The sequence below is a fragment of the Pteropus medius genome, unplaced genomic scaffold (assembly GCF_902729225.1).
Source record: "Pteropus medius unplaced genomic scaffold, Ma_sr-lr_union100, whole genome shotgun sequence".
In the NCBI taxonomy this organism is placed as follows: Eukaryota; Metazoa; Chordata; class Mammalia; order Chiroptera; family Pteropodidae; genus Pteropus; species Pteropus medius.
This window is the reverse complement of record NW_024349800.1, coordinates 54,942,424-54,967,409: the sequence shown is the minus strand read 5'-3', so window position 1 is coordinate 54,967,409 and position 24,986 is coordinate 54,942,424. Positions and strand designations below refer to the sequence as shown.

At 46.0% G+C, this 24,986-nt stretch overlaps 1 long non-coding RNA gene and 1 pseudogene across 1 annotated transcript; both read right to left on the bottom strand.

The window, feature by feature from the left end:
- Positions 1-244: 244 nt before the first annotated feature.
- LOC120621929 (uncharacterized) lies at positions 245-24,644 on the bottom strand. The gene is made up of 3 exons (XR_005658348.1): positions 24,523-24,644; positions 10,968-11,073; positions 245-391 (listed from the first exon to the last, which is right to left on the bottom strand). It is a non-coding gene; the product is annotated as an uncharacterized LOC120621929 (long non-coding RNA).
- On the bottom strand, positions 14,527-14,645 carry LOC120622212 (uncharacterized; annotated as a pseudogene).
- Positions 24,645-24,986: the final 342 nt, after the last annotated feature.

Below are 24,986 nucleotides of genomic sequence, written 5' to 3'. Positions count from 1 at the left end.
GTGTGTGTTTTTCCTGGATATTTATGTTTTCCCTCTTGTGACTTGCCAAATAAAAATTTTAACTACTTTGTGTATTGAGCTACTTTTTTCTCCCTTACTGAGTTTTAGGGATGTTTATGTTCCAGATACTAACCTTTTATTGATGTATGTGCTGAAAACATCTATTCTGTGGCTTGTGTTTTCACTTTGGCCATTGTTTCTTTTGTCATGCAGAAGTCTGTAATTTTAATGTTGGTAAATGTATTTATCGTTTGCTTTATGGTTTGGTTTTTCTGCTTCCTGTTCAAGGAGCCCCTCTCTTTCCTGGGGTCATACGTATATCCTCCTGGTCAATCTCACATAGACAACATGGCCTCAGTGTCTACCATTCCACCATTCTTCCTCCTCGTTTCTTTTAAAAGCATCCTAAAAATTATATGAAAGTAAGGTGTAATTACTACAGAAGACCTAGGAAAAGCAGAAAGAAAACAAACCAGTACATCATTAGGTAAGTCTTAAACTACTTCTTATTGTCTTTTGAGGACATCATCCATAAGGGAAACCCTATTGATAGCCCCTTTCTACACCACTGAAAGTAATACGATACACAGTGGGCAGGGCTGAGCTTTGGAGAGAGATAGAACTGAATTTGATTCTTATCTCTACCACCTTCCAGCTGATTTATTTTGTATGCGATAATTTTTTCCTCTAGACTTTGGTTTCCTCTTCTGTAAGATAAGGACAACTCCTGCACTGAGTGGCTGTGCATCCCACTCTATCTCAAATCTCAGGCCTATAGCTGGAAAAAAATCTTTCCTTAAAGGATCCTGTGATCCTTTGCCCTATTATATACCATCGTACAAAGGTCTCTAAAAGAAAATAAGAACTCAGCCATGGGCATGCTTATTGGCTTAAGCCCAAGTGATGGGCAGGATCCCAGGAAAAACAAATTCCATGAAGTCAGTAACATTGCTACCAAGCCATGGCAGTGACTCTTCCAGGGTCTGTTCCATTAGTCACTAGACACCTTCTTCCATTTATAAAAATGCACTACTCAGTGCCTAAAACGGCATGGAAACAAGCTGGAGAACAAAAGCCACCCGCTGACCTCATCCCCCGCTCAAAGGAGTTAATTAGCAAAGGGGAAAACAATTGACTTTTTTGGTATTATATAATTCCATTGTATTTTTGCCAGGTATCGGATTTCACCACTCACTGCCATGGTGTCACGTCTTGAAAGGACTTATTGTTACATACACAAAACAAGAACAAGCTCATAACTTTGGAGAAGTATAATTCCACATTCTTTGTCTCATTGCAGTTGAAATCTTCAGGTTAATAGGCAGTTACATTCACGAAACATGCCGTGCTTCGAATGGACGTGGCTAATGTTGAGATGGCCCTCGCCTGAAGAAAGACTATTTTTAGGAAGCTTGGCAAAAGAAATGAAAGTTTTCGGCCCAAGCATGCACTGCCAAATAACAAACTCCACCAAATCCTTTGTTATCGAAAGGGGGAAAAAAAAAAAGGCAACAAAATAATGAAATCTTTCTTTTCACCATTTTGGGAATTATCTTCCCATGTCAAACTCCCTTCAGCTTTCAGAATCGCCTTCATGGAATTGTGAAAATAGCTTCCCTCTAGGACAGTAGTAGTTGAAAGCCAAGGTGGAGGTCATCCGATTAGCATCTCTTGTCTTTCTATGTTTTTGGAGGAATCATGGAGGTTTTTTGTTTAATGCGAACATCTGATTAAAGCAAGACCAGGTTCACTTTCAAGGACCCCAGGGCTGTGGATTTCAGATGAAGACTCTCACACCATACTCTGAAACAGTAAAAATTCTTTAAAACGTAAAATAAAATCCTTACATATACTCTTCTTAGTTATATAAATCCAAATTATTTCATTCGCTAATAAAAACCGAGCTTTAAATAACATATGCGCTTATTGGGCCAGGATTCTTCATCAGGGAGCAATGGAGAAAGAGTCTGAATATATAGGTTCCAGTCTTGGCACTGTAATCGCTCTGAGCAGCAGCTCCCTGGAAAGTCAGAGCAGCATCTTTGTTCATGTGGACCATTGCCTCCTGACTGGCCTCTCTATCTTCAGTTTCTCACCTGTTCTAAACCACCCTCTATACCAATGGGTCTCAAAGTGTGGTCCCCAGATCAGCAGCATCAGTATCATCTAAGGCCTTGTTAGAAATGCAGAACTTGGGCCCAACTCTAGACCAACTAAGTCATGAATGCTGAGGTAGGCCTGCGTCTCAGTTTTAAGAAGCTCCCTAGGTAGTGCTGGCCCACACTAACTTTGGGGAGACTCTGGTCTCTACCGATTCCTCACAGTGTAAGTCAAAGCCCCTTAGCACAGCTCGAAGGACCACCATGATCCAGAATTCCTTAGGCCTCCAAGTTCATCCTCAGATTCTCCTTCCATCTCCCCACTCCACTCTTGCGGCAGACTGTTCTACAGAGCAGTACTGACTTAGTGAGGTGCCACCTCCTCTATTAAGCTTTTCTTCCTCTATTCCTATCCAGTTAATCACCCTTTGTCTTCTAGTTTTCGCAGTTCTTTATGTTTAAGACTCCCTTGTAAAATATTCGGATACACTGGTCTTCTCCACTAGCCTGTGAGATCTTTAGAGCATATAGTCATTCACTCTTTTTTCATTAACCATTCATTGGAGGCCAGGCACACAGGAGAGTGCTCAAGCTTTAATGGCACAGCTGGAATTTCTCTCTCTCATCTTTGAATCTTTATCACTTAGCACAGCAATGTTGTGATGGTTTTTTGTTTTAATGAGAATGAGGAGAGTAGGAATTGGCGAGCATCTACTCCAACCTCTCCCAAATCTTCAGGTTGCCTTTGAAGATCCTCCATAATTTGACCCTGGCCTATTTTTCCATATTTAAGCTCCTCTTCTCTCCTTCATGATCTGTCTGGTCCTCATCCTCACTGGCCTTTCCTATCTCTTCCGCCTAGCAAGATCATATTAATCTTTCGAAGCCTAGATCAAGTCCCAGGTCATCCAGTAAACCATTCCTGACAACTGTAGCCTCTTTGTTTATTATCAATATTTGTCAACCACATCATTTCATCAATTATTACCTCGTATCATTAGTTATCATGTATGCATTTCTGTTTTCTATCCTCAACCAGATTTTGAATTTATCTCAAAGAGGACTAAGGCCCAATTCCCCTCCCTCCCTTGAGAGCTACATTGCAGAATGATTAAGAGTGACGTCTCTGGACTCGGAAAGCCCATGTTCTAATCCTGACTTGAAAGAAGCCATGTTGAGTTCCCAAAGTGCTCAACATTTATACATCATGGAATCATATAATACAAGTAAATCATTCTTGCCTCAATTTTCCCAAGAGCAAACACACTCTGCTGTCCTTCCTGCAACTGCCCGGTATGGTAAGAGGCGATCTAATGAGATCCTTGAGTGATTATCCACAAAGAAAGAGGCCACAGGGGTAAAGATAAACAAATGGAGCAATTCTTAAAATATCCTTTATTTGTACAATTATTCTATGCGAAGCAACGCATTCCCTGAAGTTGCAAAATAAGTGTTGCGATGACACATGAATACAATACACAATCTTCAAACTTCAAACTATAAAAATGATGTTCCTGTCTTTATCCTAACAAAGGAAGCGAGCAATTCACTTTTAAATATCCTGATTTTTATTAGAAAACCAGACATTTGAAAACTGTCAGTGACTTTTAGCTTTTCAAAACATTCTGGCTTGATCGATTTATTCAACTTTAGGAAGCAAAGATTAAACTCTTTTTCATTAATATTTTAAGAGTCTCTAACATCTAATGAAAGATTTTGAAAGAACTTGTGATTTCAAGGAAAGCGTGACACCGGTGGGCTGGTCTTTCCCTTATTTCCCCTCTCTGTCTGGGAGAGTCGTCCTGGAGGCAGGTCCCAAGGATCTAGCAGAGGTTCCAGAGAGTTCTACGTGGTGGGAACTCAAGTCTCAAAAGCATGGAGATGAGGGCAAGGGTGCTCTGTGAGAACTGCTGATACCCGCATGGAATTTTTCTACCTTTCATTTGTTTTCCTAGCTGCTCAGAGTTGCCTGTTTGAGACTTTGAACAGAGAGAAGATGCCTGTTCCGTGTGTCCCCAACTGAAAAGTCTGATTAGCAACGGCCAGAGCCGAGAGCAGCTTTCCATAGGAAGTTTGCTTTGCTTCAGCTCTAGAAATCAGTGTGACGTCTAGCAGAGCCAAGTGTCCCTGCAGGACCCCACTGGGAAATCACTGGAGTTTTATGAGGTTAGCTGCAGTTTTTGTGTAAACAACATAACGTTTTATGATGGGAAACCTAGCCCTTTGCTTTTTATGTAAAAGCATCGATTAAGGCTTTTTTAATGTTTGAGATGTAAAGAAGTGTGAAAAACTAATGTTGTTTCAGAAATGGTCCAAGGAAAAAGATAATGCAGTAGCTACAAGTTTAATGACCTTTCTCATAAAATTATGTGGGGGATTTGTGATGTGTGGCAATAAAAATGGTTTTGTTGCCTCTAATTTTCCCAGCTGTGAATTAAATGTTTTCTAATGGATAATACCACCACTGTCTATAGTCATTATTTATTCCATCAGCGACTTAATATGATTCCAAGAAGAATATCGATAAATTCACATATTAGATTATTTAATTAAAATATTTTAAATAGCAAGATTTCTTTACTTTTGTAATTTATTTGGGAGGAAAGATGGAGGTTGTTGCCAAAACTACCTTTTGTAAAAAACAATTTAGACTTATCGGGGAAGCACTTCATAAGTTATATAAATGTCGAAACATTACGTTGTACACCCGAAACTAATATAATATTAAATGTCAACTGTAATTAAAAATTTTTAAAAGGACCACAAAAAAACCATAATAACCAAATTCAAATGGTGGATATATATTATGCATTTATCAAAACCCATAGAATGAGCAGTAAGAGTGAACCCTAATATAAACTCAGGGCTTTGGTGATAATGATGTGTCAGTGAATATTCACGCCTTGGCATTTTATGTTCAATTTTTCTGTGAACCTAAAATTGCTCTAAAAAAATAAAGTCTATTTAAAAGAATTTTCTGCATGCGCGTGTGTGCGTGTGCGTGTATGTATGTGTGTACTAGGGGTGAATGTCATTTCCTGGCTATCTGTGGTCTAAGCCTAAACTTCTTGCTGTCTCACCCTTCATGACACATTGGCAATCTTCCTAAAATGCCTTGGCCTGGTGCTGGGTGGGGGTGCCTCCGCACTTGCTCGGGTGCAGGGCACTCTTTTCCCAGAGCCCCACTGAACAGACTGGAAGCAAAGAAGGGGAGTGGCCTGTGAACTGCCCCCAAGGCATACCCTAGAAATTGCTTTCTGGACTAAATCTTTGACAAGAGAGAGTTTCGCCGCTGTTCACCTTTTTCTTGTAAAAGTTGAAGTCGGAAGGGAAAAGAAGAACCCCAACACTGACCCTTACGGAGGGCTGAACCTTAGGTAATGGAGGCCAGACCCCGCCCACGGTTTGTCTCCATGTAATAACGTGTAATAACATGTGACCGTTATCAAATAAGCCAGCTTTTGTCCTCAAGTCTTCCTAAGAGGACACGGTACTTGGAAGGTCACAGCGATTATTGGGATTTCTGGGACACACCTCGTCTAAAGCGCATGAACATGTTAGGGCAGAATGTGATTGCCTGATGCACTTTGGACAGCACTGATGGGCAGAGAAAATGACATGCCTAGCGGGAGGTACCAACAGGGAAGGACATCACACGGAGGAAATGCCTATTTCTTCCAAAGTGAGCAGAGAATATAGAGAGGGTCCAGGAACAAGACACGTCAGGATGGACTCTGCTGTGGCCACTCAAGAACCCCCCACCCACCCCGCCTTACCCCTAGCTATAGACACACACAACACACACACCCTGGCACACACCCTCTTGCCCCAAGGAGCACTCGGGCCTTGACCTGTGGTTAACAGAAAGTTCCAGATTCGTGCCTTTCCATGACAAGATCAGGGTATCATTATCAGAGCAATGAGGTGATGCTCCATCACTATTGACACAGTAATTCATGCATTCATTCATTCATTCACTTTCTCAGTGTGCCCATGCTCTGAGTTAGGCTAGAGATCCAAACACCAATAGAATATAGACCTTGAGCTCAAGCAGCTTCTCATCTGCCTTTGTACATCGTCCGCCTTTGAGAAAAGCAGGAAGAAAGCAGACAAATCCCCTGGCTGTCTGTTGCCCGCCTGAAAAGTCAGCCCCATCCTTTACCCAGGGCAGTCCCTGTGCTCTGCCAGAACACACGGCGGCTGCCCAGCTGCCCCAACGCCTGCCTGCGACCCTTGGCCTGACCTGGGGCTGACCACACTTATTAAAGAAGAGGGGTCATTTACCCCGTGCTTGCCACACGTCAGCCCATTATGGACCAAAACTGCTGAATTACATGTCATGTTTTACAAGATGATCAAGTGTCAAGGAGCGATGGAGTGGTTGCTACACCGATTCTGACACAGGCCACAAAGGAGGGGCCTCAGGAGCCTTCCTGGTGTGGCCACTCCAGCTGCTGCCCAGAGTGCCTCATTCACAGCCAAATGTAAGTTCTTGTGTTTTTACTATGGTCTCCCCAGAATTCTACCTGCCTTGAAGAACCATTCCATTTCAATACCCTTCACCTTTTCTCTCTGCTTCCCTAGAAAAATGCAAACTCAAAAATTTAAATTGCATTTTTAAATGAAGGAGGAGACATTTTTCCAGTCAAAGAGAGAGATGGGGAGGGAGACAGAGAGATTCCTTCCTACATCTCAAGCTAAGAGTAAGATCGAGGACTTCCACAAAGGTATGACTCTTAGAAACTGATTAATTTTTAGATCTTAAAAAGCCATACGGTCTCTTTAAAGAGCAATGAAAGCCTGATTCTAGTTGTTAAATTTTATGTTGTGTGTAATGTTGTAATTGATGTCAAACCTTTCACATTTTCTTACCGCTGACATTGGACAGTGTCCTCCACTCAAGGGCTCAGTTACAGGAGTCGAGATTAAGTAACCTAACCAGGAAATAAGGGCGGAATGAAATTTTATTACATGGAATTGAGAAGTTCAAATGCAAAATAATTAAGTCGGAGCCAAATATAGCCATTCTCTCTCCCATCAGTTTATTTTGGTGGATAATTGGCTGTATTAGGTATTTCACTGAGCTGCATATAAAACTTTATTGCCCTTGTAAAGTGCATGCTGTGAATTCTGATGCTTCTGTGTGTTTGGGGGAACATAATTGTTCCCTTTGCAGACTAGCACTGCTTACCTAGATCCTGAAACCAAACTAGGCTTCCAGGACAACTGCTGCTGAAAGCCCTCCATGCTAGGATGTGCACGAAAAGCTCAGATCTTCTCTGAAGAGAGGGTGCCACGTAGCGATTGGGAAAATAGACCTCAGAGCACGTGAGATGAACAGACCAAGCAAGACACTTACCCTATTTGATATAGGCTCGGCCAAGTCACTGCTGAGGTTAAGGTTTTTGTGTTTGAGTGTTTAGTAATAGGTAAGTCAGCGCTGAGTGTTGCTCACCAGATCCCAGTGCTTGTGACAAATCGATTCTGTTTTAATGTGGGGGTCTTTTTCGAGGTGGTCTCACCACTCCCCCTCCATCCTTCTCAGAAATGCAGGCTGTTTGTGTACCACTGAGGGCCCACTTTACTATATGCCCAATACCATAAGGACAACATGGAATTGACCTAATTAGGATCCTTTTCTGGGAAAAAACAATATGTGGCTACATACGGTTTCAGTTAGGTTCCAGAAGCTTTCCTATTCTTTTGACTCCAACAATGCGCCTGAATCCCTTTCAGTGACTGTTTTTACAAGGAGATTTCACAATGTATTCCCTCAGGTAACCCGCTGTGGCCTCGCTCCTCTGCCCGCCCCTCCCCTGCCCTTCCAGCCGCTTCTCAGTGTAGATTATAAAGCCTCTAACACCCCGGATGTTAGAGTTCTCAGATCACAGAACTCACCACCACAGGAGAGCTAAGTCACCTGGGAAAATCATTCCTTCACTCCACATATACCCCCTGAGCCCCTACTCCCTGGAAACTATTTTTCTAGGTATCAGGGACATGATGATAAACCAGACAGAACATCCAATAACTTATAGTGAAAAGCAGAATTTTGCATCCAGGTTCTGTACACCCCGGGGTGCTCTGAATGCCCTAAAATGGTATGCAAAATTGCATATCTGTGTACTTTTCTAGGCAAAGGGTCTGGATTTTAGCAGACTCTCCAAGGGCTCTGTGGCCCTCACAAAAAAAGTTAGAAAATAATAGTTTAGCAGGAAAATTAGACTCTTAAATAATTATAATTGTCACATATAAATAGCTTTTATGAGAGAAGTGTGTCGCTAGCACATTTTCAAGCTCCCACATCAACACTGGTTGAATTTATACCAAGTGCAATGGGAGTTTGGAAAAGTGGGAACAATTATTTACGCCAAGGGTGAGGTGGGAAGGGGAATATTAATAAATGTGTTAAAAGGGGGTCACACTTGAACAAGTCTTTGAGAGATGAATGGGAGTGAGCCAGGAGTCTGTGTTCTTCGTGGAAGCATGACGAACACAGGAAAGAGCGGAGATGTGAAGGGGTGAGGTGAGTTCAAGGAAAGGTAAAAGTCTGGGGTGCCCGGCACGGGGTGAAACCACACAGACGGCGGGCCCCTGACCCTGAAGGACCCAGCCTGCCCTGAGGAGCTGTACCAGGCCCACAGCCACCGAGCCCACAGCCACTGAACCCACCCCTAACGTTTGCGAGGCCCGAGGCTAAAATACGAAAGAAGCCCTCTCACCCTAGGATACACATTTAACATGATTTAGTGAATCCCTCCAACAAACTGTTCAATAAATGAATTCTCTCCTCCTGCCTTGACAAGTATCTCATCAGAACAACCTGGATGGCCAGCTTCCAGGTGGAATTTTCAGACTCTTTGGAGGAATGCCCGAGAACATGGCAGCGTAAGGAAAGCCAGCCCCTGGCCTCCAGCCCTTGACCCGCCCACCTCACTTCCCACCCCTAGTCAGTAACCTCGGTCAGTGACCCACACAAACTCTGTCTGCCCCTCCACAAGCAGCCACGCCTTGGCCCTCCCTGGAGCCTGGGGGTACACATCTCAGCCCTCAGGTCTGCCCTCCCAAAAAGAAGCTTACACAAGCCCTGGAGACAGGCTCACGACCCCTGGTGGTAGGGAGTTCCGATGTCTCAGGGACCAAAAGCATGGAAGGGGGAAGCGGGACACAGGTTTGAGATGGACACGATCCTTCGACTCGGCCGATTCATTATCGGAGAGGCGCAGAGTCACACGAAGGCCAAAGGGGTCCTATTAAATGCGCCACCCAGGACAGAGTGATACTGTCTCTAGGTCTCCCTGGCTTCCTTCCAAGGCCATTGCAGGTGTGACTGCAGCCCTGACTTTGAGCCTTGGCTCTGTTCCTCATTAGCTGTGCAGCCCTGGGTAAAGCATTTGTCCTCGGAGCCCATCTCCTTATCTGCAGAGAGTATTTACCCAACTGCCTCGCTTAGATCTCACAGAAGGGGACAACGCAGTGGGGTCATAAAGGGCCTTACGAGTGTGGCGGAACATCTGATGCTCCCTGCCTCATTGAAGGAAGGTAGGTTCTGAGCGTAGGTGGAGCGTGGTGATATAACCATCTCTTTCTCTCCTAGACCCAGGCCACAGGGAAGCAGGGAAGGGAAAAGTCATTTTTGCATTGAATTACATCCTGCCTCGGTAAGAGCCTCGGGGTGGGGAGAGCAGAGATCCCTGAGCCGACACTGCGGATTTCCCCTTGGGAACTGAGTAGGCACGTGCCCCACTCAGGCCGAGGGGCTCAACTCTAATTCGTCCATCTGCAAAGCCCTCTAGGGCAGCAGGACTGGCTGTCCTCTTTTAGACCTTGAATTTCACCCTGAGAGGATCCTCTGCTGCAGGAAATAACTTCTCCAGCTAACCTGGCTGGGGATGAAGACAGTCGTTCCAGAGGAAAAGTGAGCTCTGGACTGCAGGTCTCCTGGGGTCTGGCAGCCCCCACAGGAGTGTAAGTACTGGGAATGACTCTCTGGACCACACGTCAGAATTCTCCCTGACAGCACCCAGGGGAAATGGAGCCCATTATCAAGGTCAGAGTCCAAACCAAGAATCTAGGCGCCTATAAAAGGCTCATGGAGAGAGTGAGGGAAGTCTGGGATTCCGAAAGCTGATGTGGAAAGCCACAGAACAGCTCCTAGCTTTCCAGCAGCCTCGTGAGAACACTGGGGACAGCAAAGCACAGTAAGGACCTGTCATCTGACCAGGCGGAGAGTGGAGAGCTGGAGCAGAGAGTGGAAGACTGTCCTCATTCCTCCCGCTGGATCTGCGGTCATAGGAGGCGGCGGAATTAACCAACACGGAACTTCGCTTTCTGTCCTGTTCTACTGCACTAAGGTTGAAGTGTCCTCGGATTATTTAACCCCCACAACCCCCCTGAGGACGTTGTCCGTGAGTGTGGGCACGGGCTCTTTTACACAGAACTTCCTGGCAAGGAGAAGTCTGAGCCCCTTGGAACACGGTTCTTTAGTCTCAGACTATATTTGGGGTCCAGTAACTCCTTGTTGCAGGGCTGTCCTGTGCACTGTAGGACACTTAGCAGCATCTCTAGCCACCACCCTCTAGATGCCCACAATACCCCCACGTAGTCGCAACAATCAAAACTGTCTCCAGACATTGCCAAACATCCCCTGGGAGACAAAATAGTCCATGGATGGGAGCCACTGCCTTAAACAAGAGCGGGTGGAAACGAAGATGGCCACAGAAGCCTCAGGGCCTCCTGTGACTGTGGCAAGGTTGCTCAGGGCCTTCCACCTGGCAATGCTCCCGGCAGTGTACTCTAAGGCCAAGGGGAGGGCGAGGAAGGGGCCACAGGAGCTCGTCCACTGACGACAACGGGGAATACACTCACCAAGGGCTCGAACGTTCCTGGCATGGATCACCTCGTTGATCCCCATGAGAACTCTGTGAGGGAGGCACAAATATCATCCCCAACCTGGAGGAGAGGAAGCGGAGACCTGCAACAGATAAACGATTTCCTGAGGATCAAACGGCTGGCTTGCATCGAAGCTCAGGTTGGGACTCAAGCCAGCTCTGTCCAGAGCCTGCACTTTTAAGCATCAACACAACAACAATCTGAATAGTAAACTGATAACAATCTCCCAGCTGTGGGCTAAGGAAAGACGCTGAACAGAATGGAAAGTGACTTCATGTAGGTGACTTCATCTGATCCTCACCACCCATCTGTGAGGTAGCCAGGGTCAGCTGGGGGCACCGGGGGAGATAAAGCCCAGCTCTTCCTTGACCTTGGCCAGCCCGAGCAGGGGAAAGCAGTCAGAATGCAGGCTTCGCTGGCCGAGACCCACAGCTTCACCTAAGAACCCAGCCTTTGGACGGTGTGGGCAGAGGCAGAGAGAGCAGTTTTGCCCAGTGTCTGCAAGGGACATCCCAGGCTACAAGCCCCATGCCTGGCCGACCATCCCCGTGGTGCCTAGAGATTCTGCACAAGGAAAACAAACACTCAGCATGAGTTCTTTCTTTGTTTTTTGTTTTGTTTTGTTTTTTGTTTTGTTTTTCTTTCTGCCTTTGAAAAATAAAATGTCAGCAACTGGGCCCCGGCTCCCAGAAAGGCTTCAATCACATTCCAGGCCTTGTTTACGGTGAGCAGCTCAGGGGTGGAATTTATGGAGGAATCTGTTTTTTCCTTTCCCGTTGCTTAAAGGGTCTGAAGAGTTATTAGAAACAAAAGACGACGTTTCAAAAGTACGTATACGGTGTCCCTTTAAAAATACACCCAAGCTTAAGATGAATGCTACAACGACAAGATACTGTACTGATTAATTATTAAGAACACATTTTGTGCGGTTTGACAGCTATGCCAGAGCGATCTGCTTCATAATGATTAAACCTCAATAAATATGGTTCTAATAATGACCTGGTATTGAATTATCAGACAATGGCAGCCTTAGTAAATCTTAATTAGTTTTGTCTTTTGAGACCTTCATTTAAATTCTGAGTAATGCATACGCCTTTCGAGCCCAACGAGGGAGGCATGGCTGCCCTCCCAAGGGTGCCGCCTTCAGCCCTAAGCCCCAGCCCTATCCACACTCAGAGTTGGCCAGCCTGGAGGATGGAATGGGGGGGCGGGGGGAGGGGCTTTTCACCAGGAAGGTTTGCATTTCAGCTGACGAAGCCAGCCCTTCCTCGAACACCTCTGAGGAAGCAAAGCCTCATCAGACCAAACAGCTAAACTTTCGGGCGAAAAGAATTATTTCTAAAATGTAGAGCTCTGGGAGCAAAAAAGAAAAAAGGAAAAAAAAAAAAGAGGGATGGAAAGAGGGGGCCCCTGTGAGCTTGAAGCTAAGAATGGGAGCTGGAAGAACAGGCAGATGGATGACGGGGTGATGGGGCCAGCCACCAGGCCCACTGGAGGCCTTTCAGTAAACAAACTGTCCAGGGCACACAGCCTCGCTTCAAAAGGCCCACAATTACTCGTTTTATTGCTCAGAGTTACAAGATGATGGTATCTCAAAAGAAGGTGACAGCAAGTTAACAGATCCGTCCCTGAGGGTGCCTGGCCCAGACCTAGAGACTCCCTTCTCCAAACAGAGACGCAGGCACAATTAGGTGCTTTCCAAATGTGACATGTCTCTGCTCTGGGGACCCAGTGGCAGGCCAGTCCAGTCGATGCACTCCCCACCTCCGTGCACATTTTGGTACTAATTAACTCCTAATTTGGGAAGGGGGAAAGAGGGTGTCTCTTTCAAGAATTTCTTCCTCCGGAGATGGCATCTCTGAGCAGCAGCATTTGGCAGTAAAACCCAACAAATGTCAGAGCAGAGTGGCTGCAGGGCTCGGGGATTTACAACTGGGTTCCGGAATGCTGTTAGGGCCATGGCCAGAGACTGACTCCAGATCGGGATGGATTTGGGGGGTAATTAGGCAAAGCCAATGAGCCCTGTCCAAGGAGGCAAGAGGCCTGGGTCCCATCTCTGCCCTTAACTTGTGTGATCTTGGGCAAGTTCTTTCTCCTTCCCGGGCCTCAAGTCACTATCCAAAATAAAACTGTGAGATTTGTGATTCCCTGAGGCTATTTTCGGCCCACAGGGTCTATGATTGTAAGATTCTAAAGCTTAGCAGACATTTCCCCCAATAAACACACACGCTCTAGAATAAAAGGCAGCGCGTGGATGAATTATAGAATATGGGACATGATTGTGACGAAGTGACCCTGCTTTCATCCGTGCAGCGTTCAGCATCGGTGAGAACTCATTCTCTCTCACGGTAAGCCCCCCTCAGGGTAGAAGAAGGAGAAGGATCACCATCCATCCTCAGAACGGCTGAGGGTTTCTCGACCCATGCGCACAGACCATCCTTCAAAGATCATTCATCTATTCTTTGGAGAAAAGTCCCCGGAACCTTTCTGTCTGGTCTTCTCCACCCAGAACAGGGCGGTTCAGGGTCCAGCTGTGAGAGGCATATCTCGCTGGGTCCACGACGCGGGAAGTAAGTCTCTCTCTTTTGCTTCACTTTAGTACAGCGTGGGACCAGCACCCTGGCATCCCAGCACGACGTAGCTCGTGTCTGTCCAGTCCCACTTTCCAAGGGTATTTGCCCTTAGGAAGGTTCGGACACCTGCTCCAGAAGCTGTCACAGAATCAGAGAAAGAATTGTACTTCTTCTAGGAGCCAAGATCTGTGAATTTGAAAATGCTGAACTGACTCGGGGGTTAATGACACTTTCACAGATACATAATTGTGTTTTTTCTACTCTTTCCCTTTTTTCTTTGTTATAAAGAATAACATCGGTCTCTCCTATAACAGTTCCTGTTCCCTGAGAGTTACTACACAAATACTATACAAATACAAATACTTTTCACTTCTCTGCAGCATTCCGCTGTACATGTTTTATTGCTATTGGACATCTCTGTCCCCTACAGCAGCAAGAAGCCTGTCTGTCTTGGTTAATGGTCTCTCCTCTAGCTCCAGCTCAATTCCAGGTATGTAATAATGCTGGATGCATTGCCACATTCCAGAATCCAGGCTATTGATGAGAAGGGAGATCTGAGAAGGTGCATCAAAAACAGAGAAGTTTAGGAAGGCGTCCTGGGAGGTGGCCTAGGGTTGGACTTTAAAAACCAGCAGTGTTGGGAGAGGCAGAGGAAGGCCTCAGGTACTCCACGGCTCCTTCAGCCGATGTCTTTCTTTCTCATGAGGATGCCGGTGTTGGTTGGCTTGCCACAGCGTGGTCAGCTGGAAGACGCCACCTACAGGTGAATGGAGGAAGCACCAAGACGGAGCAGGTCTGCTAAAGCCGGCTTGGAAAAAGTTTAGTCCTTCTTTTTTCTTTTGTTTTTTGGTTTGTTTTTTTTTTTACATTTTTTTAGGCGAGGCAACTCTTGTTTGATCTCATAGATTGCAAGGAACTTGTCAGTTTATAATCCCTTATTTTTTTTTTTTTTTTTTTTTTTACTCCTATAGCACCTGGTCTTCCTAGGTGGTCTCCCATCCCAGTACTAACCAGGCCCAACCCTGCTTAGCTTCCGAGATCAGATGGGATCAGGCTTGTTCAGGGTAGCATGGCCCTAGACTAGTCCTTCCTTTTTAAAAAACAAGTTATTAAATTTATTGGGGTGACATAGGTTAATAAAATTATATAAGTTTCCAGTGTACGATTCTATCATACATCATCTGTTTATTACATTGTGTGTTCACCACCCAAAGTCAAGTCCCCTTCTGTCATCTTAATGGTGATAATGCTCAGCGATGGAGATGCTTAGAGCCCAGTTTCTGATTGCCACTAAAATCTTCCATGTGCATCCCCTTTTATCTCTCTTGGCCACACCAGCTCACTCTTCACTGAGTAGCCTTTTTTCCCCCAAACCTCTAAATAAAACTTACAATTCTTGCCAAATGTTTTCTCCATTAAGTAGTATTTAGTAACATGAGTGCTACACACGGATCACGAACAGATCAAATATCATACATTTGTTTTCAAATCCTGGAAATATTTTCCAAATCATGTCTTTTTTTTTTTTCTTTTTCAGACACATCATCAACCTCCTGACAATTTTGGCCAGGCCTGCCAGCAGGCAGCCTTAGCTGCCCAGCTCTGGCAGAAGGCTAAGCATGTGTGGCTGGGGCGGGTGGCTGCTGGTGGAGACCACCTGTCAGCAGCTTGATGACATGGTACCTTGCTGTGTGGTGCCCTGAGGAAACAGCGTGTGCGGCCATGTGGGGACCTATAGGTGAGGTGCATGTCAACTGGAACTGGAGAAAATGTGAGGTATCAGATCATGGGTCGCTGGGAGCCTGTGTGTGGTGTGGAGGGCATGCGCAAGGACATGGGTTCCGTGGGACGTGGGGACACCTGAGACCCTGAGTGAGGTCTGTGTGTGCTCTGTGAACTCTGCGAGATACACAGAATTGTGCAACGTGTGTGCATGTGAGGGCTGTACGGGTGATGTCGTGTGTGTTTGTGACCATGGGGTAGGTATTAGGTGGGATCCATTAGTGTGGTGTGGTGGATGACCCGTGGCTTGATGTGGAACGGGTATTGGGGAGGGGAAGAAGGGCATGGGGAAGGTGTCTATCAACATGACATCTTGGCCACCAGAAAGCATCTCCAGGGTTAGCCAGGTCTTGGCGCTGGACCATCTCCAGAAGCAGGAAGGCTACTGGCAGAGTGGCCTACATGCCAAGGCTCAGAGCCAGCCTTGATTCTACAACCCTGGACCCCATGGCTGGGGAAGCTTGGTAGCTGTCACCTGATGCCTGTGCCCAAGGAGACTGAAGCAAAGCTAATGAGGCAAAATCGTTTTGTGGCTTATAAGCAGCTCCTCTTCTGGGTAAAGGGCCTGAAGAAGACACTAGAGCCCTTGGCTGGAGTGAAGCTTGTGCCTGGATCACATGTAGCTTCAGTCCCTGGGGCCACATTATCACTAATAATGACCTCAGCCCAAGGGAGACATAGTCCATTTTTCCAACTGACAGAGTCCTTGCCCAAGGCCCAGAAAAGAAGGCGCCATGGCAGGCTGCCCAGGATCCCATGCCAAGGTCAGTGCTTCTGCCCCAGGGCTTGTCCCAGAGGAAGTGCCAGACTTCAATCATGTCGCTTCCCTCATATGTACGTTCACATGAGGGAAAGTCATATACATATATGACTCCCATGTCTTTAAGATTTAAACCCCGTGGCCCAGCCTCCAAGGCCCTCAGGGGTCCTGTTTCACTCCTGTATCTCACCCATAGCCTCTCCGTATTGCCCCCACTCCCACCAACCGAAGACAAGGGAGCAACCCTCACTGCTGGGGCCCAAGCCCTAGTTCTAAGAGTCCTTGCCTGAGTGGGAGGAGGGAGAGGCTTCTGGAAACTGAGCCCAGAGAACGATGGGCAGAACACAGAGACCCAGAAGAACTTCTGAGGTGACATTCAGTTTCGAATTTCTGATTCAATATTATCAAACGTTCAAGAAAGCTGTTTGCGACTAGCTTTTGGGGAAGGAGGGACTCAATACCTTCCTTCGGTCATTTAAAACTCTGACGTGACAGATTGCTTCAAACAGCGTAGTAACAGATATGGAGTTACGTGGAGGAAAAGACCTCCGAGAAATGACTGCTGGGAGCGAAGAACCCAAGAAACGTACCACTGGCAAAGGACGATGGTGGCCAGAAGGGAGGTGTCAGCCCAGTGAGGGACCAACTATGGGCCACGGCTCTGCATGATCGACATTGAAATATGTGGAAAAAGCCTGTAATGACACAACCGAGTCATGCTCACATCTGTGACCAGGGAGATGCCACCCTCCTCCCACCTGCTCGTCTTCTCTCCTCAACCTCAAACCCACTGTTCTTTTGTGTTTGCTTTCTGATGGCCGTAAGTCCCGTCCGGGAGAAATGGGAAGGAAAATCCTTTCTTTTCTTTTTTCTGTCTCTGAAAGTGGACATTCACCCCCTTTCCTGAATGCAAAGAGTTAAAGTCCACTTCTTAGCAGGCAATCAGAGTTAATCCATCCTCTAAATACATGTGGGAATACTCAGCCTTGGAAATTACCCCAAAATCAGCTGAGACAGGAACAGAGAGTCAAAATATTCCCATCTAGGGAGATGAGCCCTCGGAGTTGTCTTTAGAGATGATTACGACAGCCTCCTACCAATCTCCACCCAAGTGATCATTCTGAAACACAATGTTTTAAACAGAGGTTTGAAACCCTCCGATGGCTCCCAAGTCTCAGCTCTTTAACATGGCACCCCAAACTATACCTTAGCCCTGCCACTCCCACTCTCCATATCTACCCAAAGTCCATGCCCTAAAAATCTCTTTATGCTTTCTTAATTATGTCATGCTTTGTCTGGTTTCTGAGCAATTCGCACATGGAGTTCCTTCTGCATAGAACGCCCTTCCCCGTCTTGTATGCCTAGTTAACTACCATGCCCCCTCGTTCCAGAGTCTACTCAATCATCACCTCCTTTGGAGACATTCTCTCTCTTATCATGTCCTTACTATGCCCCAAAATATCACTTTCCCTAGAACCCTCTTCTGTTTTTCTCCTAAAGGGTCTGGAAGAGAAGTAGGTGTCTCTGCCGTTCATTGCTTCTTCCAAGTCATTTCTTCTTCTTCTTCTTTCAAAGCTCTTGCTCCTTTGAAGTACAAGTCATTAGACTTCACCACCCACCACTCTGTCTTGTTGCTGTCACTCATAGGCCTCCCTGTCATTGGTCATTCCACCTCGTTCATTGATGACTTTAGCACTTTGCTCACTGTCTTCCTCTCCACCAACGTTCGTGTCATTCTTGGCAATGGTAACATCCACCCGGATGATCCATCCTGAACACTCTGCTCTCTCCATTCCTTGGTCTCAAGAGATTCAGTGATCTTTTCCTCCATTCCACCTCAGCTACCAACTTTCATGGTTGTATTTCATATCTTTGCAAACAGTTATTTAAACCAACGACTGTGTCACCTCCGAAATGTCAAGCAGTTCCACTCTTTGGTTGCCTCTTCCTTTAATCGAGAGCCCCCACTCCAGCAGCTCTGACCTCACTGAGATGCTCGGTCCATTGTCCCTTCTTCTTTCTTACACCATCACCCTCTAGCCCCCAAACACACACACTCTCATCCTCCTTCTTATTCAGCTCAGGTCATTTGATCAGCACTATTTCCACTCTTTGTGCATGTTTAACTCATCTACACCCTTTTTCTATATAGCACACTAGCCTGGAAAGACCTGAACCTTGATAAACCTAGCTATCCATTTCCTGTGCGTCTATACCCAACCATCCAACACTACTGGGAAAATTACATCATAACCATGCCGATTGGACTTGCTTTGAATTTCTAAGCACAAATGACCACACTGTCAATCATTCTACTTTCTTGCCTCGTCAATTCACTTTTGAGTCCCCAACAGAACTATTTCATATCTTCTCTACTCCTCTCAAACATCTAAAACTCACTCACTCTCAGCACATGGCCTCTCTCACTCTCTTACCAAGCGGATATGAATTGTGTTATTTCTTCTCCAAGCAGAGCAAGCCATTCTCTTTGCTCTGAATCCATCTCCTCTCAGCTTCTCAGGACCTTGATCCTGTAATTAATCTCTTATCTCCTATTTTCTCTTCAACTCACCCCAGTTGGGCTTACATTACTATCACTCAACAAAAATGGCTCTTATCGAGGTTACCAAAGATACGTGTTTGGCTAGGACCACCAATAAGTTTTCAGTCCTCATCACACTCGATCTCTAAGTAGCAGGAAATTGAAATGCGTTCTTTTCTAAATTCGTGTGATGTTACCCTTATTTGGTCTTCTATCCACCCTGTTTTCACCAACTGCATGAGCAACCTAGAGCTCTGTCTGCAGCTTTCATCTCTTCTTAACTGCTGGGTGATCTCTCACACTCTCATGGTTCTAAAGAGCATCATTATTTTGATGATTCCAAACCTCCACATAATTGTAGGTATTTCAAATCTAACATGGCCCCAAGAGATCTGAGATTTCTCTCTCTCTCTCTCTCTCTCTCTCTTTCCTCTCTCTCATTCATAAAATCTGCTGTTCTCCAAGTCCTCCTCTTAGTCAATGACAGAATCATTCACACAATTGTTGAAACCAGGGACCTTAAAGTCACCCTTTATTACTCTTTTCCTCTCCTATTCCACATTCATCAGCAAGTTCTGGTGCCATTACCTCCAAACATATCCCAAATTTAATTATTTCTTCACCTATTAATCATCGAAATATTCATCTAAGCCACTGATATCTTTTACCTGGTCTACTGTAGGGTCCTTCTAACTGGCTTCCTTGCCTCCTTCCTCGACCCCACACAATCTACTCTTCACACAGCAGCTGAAGCGGTCTTTTTACTTTTTAATAGAATTGATTTGTCAGAGAAGTTTTAAGTTCACGGCAAAATTGAGCAGAAAGTATAGAGAGTTCCCATATCCCTTCTGCCCCCATGCACATGCAGACTTCCCCACTGTCACCATCCGGGACCAGAGTGGTCCTTTTGTTACAACCGATGAATTGACACATAATTATCACCCAAACTCCATAGTTTACATTAGAGTAGCGTGACCGCTGGATCATATGGTAAGAGTATATTTAGTCTTTAAAGAAACTGCCAAACTGTCTTCCGTATCATTTTCATTCACAGCAACAGTGAGAGTTCTTGTTGCTCCACATCCTTGCCAGTATTTGCTAGTGCCAGTGTTGTGGGTTTGGGCCAGTCTAATAGGTGTGTAGTGGTAACTCAATGTTCTTTTACAGAGTAGTCTTTTTAAATCTTAAATCTGATTATGGGGCTCCCTTTTTTAAAAGCTTTCCAACAATTTCCCGATGCAACACAGTGAATTCTAAACTCCTTACTATGACCCGCGAGGCCCTGCATAATTTGGCCTCTACCCTGCCATATCTGTTCTGATTGGTCAACATCTATGCCACACTGGTTGTTTAATATTTTGATTACATCCACTTCTCCAACCTCATCATGTACGATTCTCCTCATGGCCTCCTTGCTCCAGCCAATTTGGCCCTCTTCCATCTTTCAGATGTGCCAGACTTTTTCTGTCTTAGGGTTTCACACTTGCCATTGGCTTTTCTTGAGATGTTGTTCTGCTAGATCTACACATGGCTGCCCCCTTTTTGCCAAGCAGATCTTGACTTAAATACTAACAGATAAGGGAAGACAGGACGTGTTTCACTCCAGGCACTTCTGGATGGATGAGTGGATGGATGAATGAATGGATGGACAGTTGGATAGATGGTTAAATGGATGAAATGTGGATCCTAAAGTGAGTGGAAGAAAACTGAGTTTCTGTGAGCTAGAAGGCCAATGGAAAGAGCCATTCCAGGAGTCAATGGGAGAAGATTTTTCATGTCCCTGTCGGAGAAATAAAGGACTAAAACGGAAGACGAAGTGCAATATAAAATAGAGAAAACCCAAGGCGATTGGCAATATCGAGTGAATTAGCACAAGCTTTGGGGGGAGTGTTAGAGAGTCAGATGCCTAGAATCACGATTCTAGGAATATATAAAGCATCAGACCTTAATAACACACCAGTGTACAGGATGAGTGTCTGATGTACACACCTTGGAAAATTCCTACAGCCTTAGTCTAGAGACAGTATGCCTGGGTTAGAGAGAGGCCAGCTCTGGGCCTGCTGCCTGGTCATTGTAGCAACCTCTCTCTTTTACATCTTTAGCTCTATCCAGTTAGTTCGGAAATGCAGGCAGAGAATAAAACTCAGCCTCACACAGCACCAGGAGCATCGCAGATCAGCTGTGGTCTGGAGACAATCCAAGCCTGTGCCATTTGATTTTTCACATGTCCGCAATTCCTTTTTTGATGCTATGAAACTCAAAGCTTACTATTTTAACATTTATGACCAAAGATAATTGGCAACTTTACATTGCCTCTGTAATGACTTCTTTCTTAAACCATGTCTGATTAAGACATTGTTTAGGTCACAGCATCTCTAAATGTGGGTCATGAACCACTGATTTGTCATGAAATCGATTTGAGCGGTTCACAGCCAGCATATTTTTAACAAAATAGAATAAAGAAGATGGGGATAGAAAATATCAAAGTGTATCACACACAGTAAAGATATTTCAGAAAACATATGTTTTAGTTATATTTATAATGTATATATATATATATATACATACATATGTATATAATGATACACAATGTAAAATGCAGGGTCACAGCCAAAAAAGCAGAAGCTATTTCTCTAGGTTTCCCTTGGCTATATAAATGTTATGAATAATGTATAAATATATTCTAAAATAACTTCAAAACTCATGCAGAATTCATTCGTGTCAATGTAGAGCTGCCAAAGATAATAACCATCAAAAAACCGTACACGACAGGTGTGGCAATACAGAACACGGTTTTAAGTCTGAGACCTTGACATTCCACTAGACCACGAGTCTAGAGAACTAGGCTCTAACTTCTCCCTTACTCTCCAGCATGATGGATTTAGGAAATTCCCCCTCCCTTTTCTGGGCCTCAGATGCCTTCTCTCTAAAGTGAGAGACTTGAGTTCATTTGTTTCTCAGAAGCCCTGCACAGAAATCACGCATTCTGAGTCTGCCAAAGGCTGCATGAAATGATCGAGAACTTCAAAGTCAAATAAATCGGACTCAACTACCCAGCTGTCATTTACCAGTGAGTAACATTGCCAGTTTCCTCAATCAGAAAGTGGAAGTTATGACGCACCCCACTCCCAGGGGAGTGAGGAAGACTAGAGTCACTCACGCAAAGCTCCTGGCATAGGAGAGGGTCTCCATAGGAGATGGCTGTCCTTAGTTACCAGGCTCTACCCTGCCTCCTGCTGTCTATACCGACGTCAGTGCACCTGTAACCACTGCCCAGCCTGCCTCTCCTCAATATCCGTCTAGCCTCACCCCAAAGAGTCCTTTTCTTACCCTGGTGGGTGTTTCTCACAAGTGCCCATCAGCGGCATGCCAGTTACCATGACTGTGACCCCTTCCCAGCTCAGAAGCATGCTCTCCCGCTTCTAAGCCTTGGCTGCCTACAGCTCAGCCTCCTTTCCTCCCCAACTCCATTGATTATTCTCTTCTTACGCCATGTCTTCTATCTCACAGCTTCTCCGGCTCTAATGGCGCCAAGGTCAAGGTCCGAACTCCAGGTTGGCCCTAAACCTGTCAGAAAAAGTCACTCTGAACCCCATCAGCTAAATACCAACTCACTGTCTTACTTTATGTTCATCAATGCTACATCAGAATGTCAGATAAAATACTCCCCAGATTGCCCCTTAAAATTTTATACACACACACACACACACACACACACACACACACACACCCCTAGCATGCATATACATAATGAACAGAAGTATCAAATACATATAAATTAACTACATAAATTGTAGGCTTCATTTTTTAATCTGTGACAGTATAAAAATAATACAATTTCCCTAGAAATAGAAAAGAGAAATGCTCAGCAATTTATCCAGGCCACCTAATAGTGAAGGGGACAGGACCACACAATAACACCTCAAGTTTATCTCAGTTCTTAGAAACTTCTAAGCCAGGTCTTCTGAGTGCAGTACCTGACAAGACTATAGTTCTCACGGAAACAAGGCCACGCAGTCATTCAGGGCTTGGTTTCCTCCCCTCTCGCTGAGACTTCTCCATTGCACATAATGCACAGCTGATCCAGTCCTGCCAGGAGCCCAGCCAGCCGGCTTTCTGAAAGGCTCACTGTGCTCCCCTACCTGACAGAGTGTGAGGTCCTGCAGCCAGAACATGGGAGAAAGGACAGGTCCCATTAATCCAGGCTTATTTCCCATTGCAGAGTCCTGGATTCCCTTCTGCTATGCCCTGGCCCCTGCACACTGAGCTCTTCTTTAGGCCACACTTCTCCTGGCTCGAGCCCCTCGCCGCACTGCCTGCTCTGTCCTAGAGAGAGGCAGGACTGAGGGAGACGTGGGGTAGAGGAGAAAGTGATGGGGTAAGACCAAAAAGGAAAGAGTGGCTGAAAAAGAATGTTTGCCTCCCCTGGAAAGTCTTCACTTGTGGGAAAGAACCTGAAACATTGCGATGAATTGAAGTTGCATGTGGGTAGAAAAAGCGGGGAAAGTTCTCTGGCCTCGGCTTTTGCAGATGCAGATCGAAGGGACGGAGAGTCCTGATCAGGACTCTTTCAGCTGAGGGAACAGCCTGCTTCCTGGAGGGAACTGGACCAACCCATCAGGTGGTGCTGCCTGCCCAAAGTGCCCCATCCCCAGCTGGCCTCTCTCTATGTGGAAACTCCATCTCACTGAGGCCAGACTGGAAGGCAGGGCAAATGGGTTTGTTGCATTAGCTGTGATGCCATATAGAGACCCAAGGAGCAGGACACAGCCCAGGATGATGTTGCCACGGAGAGCAGACCCACAGGCTGCTGGGGGAAGCAGCTGGGACACTGAGCACGAAGAAATTCTATCTTGCAACTGTGCCTTTCTGCAGCCCTCTCGGAGAGTCCCGTCCCCAGTGGGAATAATAAGGAGGGAACAAGAGATCCCAAAGAATGAAGAAGGAAGGGAGGGAAGGAGGGAAGGCAGGAGGAGGGATCCACAGCCGCTGTGCTCCAGTCTAAATGGAAAGTCTCAAGAGGAAGCTCAGAGGCAAAGAAAGGTGAACAGCTCTTGGTCACCTGCACACATCCCGGTGGTCAGCCAGCCTCTGACTGCCCAGTCCCCAACCCGCGCTGGACAGCTCTGCACAAGGAGGTCAGCCCTCACAGTGAGCTGAAAATGGCCACACCATAATGTCCATCCACTGATCCTAGTTCTACCCACTGGAGAACACAGGGGTGGTCACAAGAACCCCTCTGGGATGCTGAAAACACTTTCACCACCGCCCCAGGATTCTCCAGGCTATACCCACCTAACATCATCCACCTGGCCCTGGCCTACAGTGGTTTCAGGGGAAGGCACCCTGCCACCGGCCACACCTGAAAGAGTTGTAGGTGGGCACAGTCGCTACTGCCTACCTCATCCTCAACCAGCCACAAGGCTTGCTACTGGCCTCTACTCCTCCGCACAGCAGACGAGGTACTCATTCCGCTCAATTTGGTTGGGGTTTAGGGGTGGACATTTTAGTGACCTTTGTTCTGAAAAAGGAAATTAGTATTTATGATTTGTTAAATAAGTACACACACTCTCAAGCATACCACCACCTCGAAAGGCTAGAGGAGATAAAACAAGTTAGCATTATTGCCTGTCCCAAGAAAAGGCACAGCAGGAGAGGGGCGAAAATGTCCGAACAAATGTTTGCAAAAGCCAAACAAATGTTTTGGGCTGTTTCATTCTTACTCACACCCAAGCACTCTTGATGATGGATAGGGTTACAGAGACTCTCCCAGCTGGGGGTCCATCTTCATTCAAATGGCCACTGCCACCAAAGCTGTCTCTTTACAGTGAAAAAGATAAATTACCCTCTGCCTTCAGCCACAGATGATATTACCTGGACACCACCAAAGGCAGGCAGGGAGGACAGGCTTTACATCCAGGAAAGACACAGCAGGACAGGGAGCCTTCCTCTGGGTTCGCGTCCTCTGTGGTATGTGGCTGAGAAGAAAGGTGGCATGTCTCTCTTGGTGGCCCAGGCCAGTGGACACTCAATGAGGTGGAAAAGAATGGCAGGGCCTGCCGATGGCCTGCGCTGCCCGCTTTCCTAATGCAGAGTCTGGACGACGTTGGCAGCTACCTGCCTGCTGGTCTTTAGGGCCTGGTGGGATGACGGGCCTGTGGGAAAATAACGCCAGTTGAAACAATGGGATATGACCCAGGTCTAGACATTCCCTTCACCCAGGCAGCTGCCTCGACAGCCCTGAACCTCTGCTCATCCGAAAGGGGCCACAATTACAAGACAGCAGGAGCAGCTGCTGGAGCCAGAGCTACCTCCGCCAAGCCCTGCTCCAGGCGGGG